The sequence below is a fragment of the Eleutherodactylus coqui genome, chromosome 11, assembly GCF_035609145.1.
Source record: "Eleutherodactylus coqui strain aEleCoq1 chromosome 11, aEleCoq1.hap1, whole genome shotgun sequence".
NCBI classification, from domain to species: Eukaryota; Metazoa; Chordata; class Amphibia; order Anura; family Eleutherodactylidae; genus Eleutherodactylus; species Eleutherodactylus coqui.
In genome coordinates, this window is record NC_089847.1 from 113,876,515 (window position 1) to 113,880,961 (window position 4,447).

Consider the following 4,447-nt stretch of genomic DNA (forward strand, 5'->3'; position numbering starts at 1 on the left):
GCCTAATAGAGTTGAGTGAACGAACTCTGGCGAGCTTGATGCTCGTTCGAGTATTAGCGTACTCAATGGTGCTCATTACTCGAACAAGCATCGAATCGTGTTCGACCCCGCCCCAGCTTTTGGCTCCTCCACACTGTGACGTGCCTGTTTTGGCCCCTCCCCGTCGCGACGCAGCGCATGTCATTCGAAAATCTTTGGTCTGGCAGGAAGGAAAGAGAAAGAGAAAACGAACCAAGAAGAAAAAATAAAGCTCGGCACCCGGCGTCCCACATACAAAAATGCTCGAGTCTCCCATTGTAGTCAATGGGGTTTGTTACTCGAGTAGAGCTCTCGAATTTTACGAAAAGCTTGACTCGAATAACGCGGACTCGAGCATTTGGGTGCTCACTCATCTCTAGTGCCTAAGGCCAAGCAGTAGAATTTATTCAGGGGCCAACAGAACAATCACATTCAAATTACACCTATCCGAGGTGTAATTTGAATTACACCTTGGTTCAAAGAGTGTACTGTGCAGTGCACTATTTATGTGTGGGCTAGAGGCCCACCAGAAGATAAACCTGTTCCACTGTTGGCCAGTCCAAGTCTGGAAGGGCAACCTTTATTCCCGAACCACCTACTATTAGCCGGAGTGCTGTGGGATTGGAAAGAGCAGCTCTCACTATGAAGCCTGACCATGTAGTTTCTGGTTAAACATTGACTTTAGTAGGTCCTGTAGACCAGTGTTCCCCAACTCCAGTCCTCAGGGACCCCAACAGGTCATGTTTTCAGGATTTCCTCAGTGTTGCACAGGTGATGTAATTATTGTCAGTGCCTTAGACATTGCCACAGGTGTTCTTACCATAGGATATCCTGAAAACATGACCTGTTGGTGGTCCCTGAGGACTGGAGTTGGGGACCTCTGCTGTAGAATACTGTATTTCCACCCAAAATAACACCCTACTGGCTGTGGGTGGCTTCCCCTTTTAATACCCACATGCCGAAGAAGGGTAAATAAATAGAACAAACTATTCAGTTGTATTGGGCAGCATTTCAATCTGTTCTGTCGGATACCTTCTGATATTTCATACAAGGTTCTGCTGCTTCCATTCTTTGATATGTACAACATAATCAGGAGTCAGTGCAGCGGTAAATGCTTAAACCCCAATACAGTATACTATATATGTATGAAAAAGTTCTTACAACAAAAGCAATGTTGGTGAGTCTCTAATGCCACCTGTCTCTGCACCCACAAGGATTGCCACCCTGTTGTCTGCAGACTGTGAATGGCATGGAAGGATCCTTTCAGTCTGGCCAAATTGTTGGCCCAATCTAAGGAGCGCCAATTGACACGCACGATCAGTACTTGTTTACTTTTCTGTTACATGGACCAAGAATCAACTTATGGGGATGAACAATCACTAGTCTATTGCATGTCCCCATAGGCTATAGATGCCCCTGTTCATGCGGGAAAATGTACAACCAATTAGTAAGCAGTTTCAGGCAGGCTAAAACTGAACAATCAGCCGACAAGCATTGCTCCTTTTACATGGCCCAACTGTTGGGTGAATGAGCGAAACATTCAGGCCAATGGCCTGTGTCCGGTAATGAGACAACCCCCTTAACCCTTTCCAATCCACTGTCTGACGTCTGAAGACATTATGATTTAAGGCAGTACAGCTCAGATGTTGGAAGACATCCGTTGGGGTTCTCTTACTGTATATTCCCAGCCTCTCTGCTGTCGGAGCCTATCCAACGGGTCACCTCATGCAGTACTTGCTTTAGCCAGCATATAGCGCTATTGTATAACAGCAGAAAAAAAGTAAACCCCTAGGAAAACCAGAATTCAAATTGGATTGGAAAGGGTTAATATCAGTGTACTCATGTAGTTCATAATAACAACTTTTTAGTGGAAGTTTTTCAAATTACCTGTATCCATCACCTCAACCTGCTGTGTCCCTGGTCCTCTGTTTAGAATGCTAGTCAGTAATGTGGGTCAGAAACGCTATCTTTTCTCCTTAGGGAAAGCAGTGAGTGAGGAGACTTAAAAGGCCATTCATGCTCCTCTGGGTAATATACAAATAAGGGAAATGGAACAATACCTCCACAGCGCCATCTATTGGAAGACAGCATTCCTTCAAAGCAATGTTAGACTCTTTATACAAGCCTTGTAACAATGGCTAGGAATTGAAAGCCAAGCCAGATTCCATGCACAGACAGCTGTTTCGGGTCAGCAGTTAGTAATGTGACATCCATGATGAAATGATTGAAGCAATCATGGCCTGGCAATGACCACTCGTAGCTCAGTCCTATAGAAGTAATGTTATAGTACCATGCTATTGGCTGCCATTGATGTGATGCCACAGTGTAACTCACATAACTTTCTAGCACCATCACTGGAATGATGTTGGAGACAATCCTTTTTAATAACAGCTATTGTATAATCTGTGAAATTCATGGCAGTAAGTGTTCAGTTTACCTGCAGCACCCCCAAAGGAGAAATTAAGTATTACATAGCGCTCATTCAAATCAATGGGTTATCTGTGTAATACAGGATAGGACAGGTCTTCCAGAGTGAGAAACACTCTTTACAATTACTCTGCACTCTGGCCAAGAGATGAGAACAGAGGACCCCTTCTTTCAACTCAGAATTCCCTGATAAGATACATTAAAACTGGTTTTCTAAGCTGGACAACTGCCTTAAAGGGGTGATCCAGACGTAAAGTATTGATAGCCTGTTCACAAAATAGGCCATCAATAGTAGTTCATTGGGTTTCTGCTGCCAGAGACCCAATGAACTATTTAGCTATTTGCTAAGCCAGTGCACTTGTGTACTGAGCTGATTTCTGCAGGAATCGGACAGCGCCGTTCTCACTTCAGTGGCCCAGCTTGGTATTGTAGATGAAGGTCCCATTGAAATGAACTAAAACTTTGCTTGTAATATTAAGCCTGGCCACTGCAGTGGAAATAGAGCTGTCTGCTTCCCTCAGAAGTCAGCTCAGTGCATGAGCACACCAGCCTGGCAAACAACTGATCAGGTGGTGGACCTTGCCGATTTACTATTAGTGGCCTATCCTATAGATAGGCCATCAATAGCTTATAACTGGACAGTCCCCTTAAGGTTTATTAAACATGAAATCCTCAGCTGATAATATCACACACCAGTATACAGTTGTAACTTGATAGATTTCCAGTTCTGAGTATTTACAGCCGTGGTCTCCAACCTCCTGGATCTACAGCAGTTGGGAAACTACAGTCCTCAACATGCTCTAACAGCCTGAAACTTTCAGGGCTTGCTGGGAATAGTAATGTCATACTAGATGTAGGGTTACAGGTTGGAGACTATTGCAGTCACTGGTGCAACTATAAGGGATGCAGTTGCACCCGACCCCATGAGCCTTAGGGGGGCCATAAGGCCTCTCTTATCCATATAGGGAGCCCAGTACTATGAATAAAGCATTATAGTTGGGGGCCCTCATACAAGTTTTGCATTGGGGCCCAGGAGCTTCAAGTTATGCCTCTGATTGCTGTCAATTCTCAGAACTGGAAACCTATGAGATAAAGTAGTGATTATAGGTTTGGGGATTTTCTAATTTTCCTTTAAGTAATTTCATAACATAGGGGGTCTTTTTTTGAGCATTGTCCAACCATCTATAACATGTAGATCAACGCTCATTGCTGCCATTCACTAGTGACAGATGATCGTTAGTACGGGGACGGACAATCGTTAATCTCATCATACGGCACCGTACTGTCTGCAGTTATGGGAGGCATATTCCCTGTTGACACGGTGAGATGTACCGGTGAGCGAGAATTTCTTTGCCTTCATACAAGGGGTTATCCAAAAGAAAGAGGAATCTTCTTCTGGTAGATAGGGCATTGCTACTACGGGCTTCTGTTGGTAGGTGAACCCTTCTGAGGTGGTGTACCAGCCGACATTGTTGGTGAAGGTTGCGTTCGGCTTCAGTGATTTTTTTTTCAACAAGTTTTCAGTTTGTTGCCTATTTTGTGATGGCCGATTCCTACGGACAACGAGCAGCTGGGAAATCTCATTTCCTTTTCCACTTCTCAAAGCACTCGAAAAATAAGTTCTTCGGAGCGAGATCAGGTGCGGGCAAGTGCGTTGTCACAATGGAAGAACCAGTCACCGGTTTGCCCAGACAGCGCTGAGTGCTAAGCGATTTTTAATGAAAAATGGCATGACCCCCTTCTCATCCTCCGTATTCACCTCATCTCACTCCGTACAGCTTTTTTTTTACGAGAAAAACTGAAAACTTGTTGAAAAAAAAAAATCGCTGGAGCTGAACACAACTTTCCCCAACATTCGTCAGCTGGCATACCGCCTCAGAAGGGTCCCGCGGACATTCACCCAGCAACAGAAGTCTGTACTAGTAACACCCTGCCCACCAGAAGGAGATTCCTGTTTCTTTTGGGTACTTCCTCGTACATGATGCTGATCAGGTGACCAAAA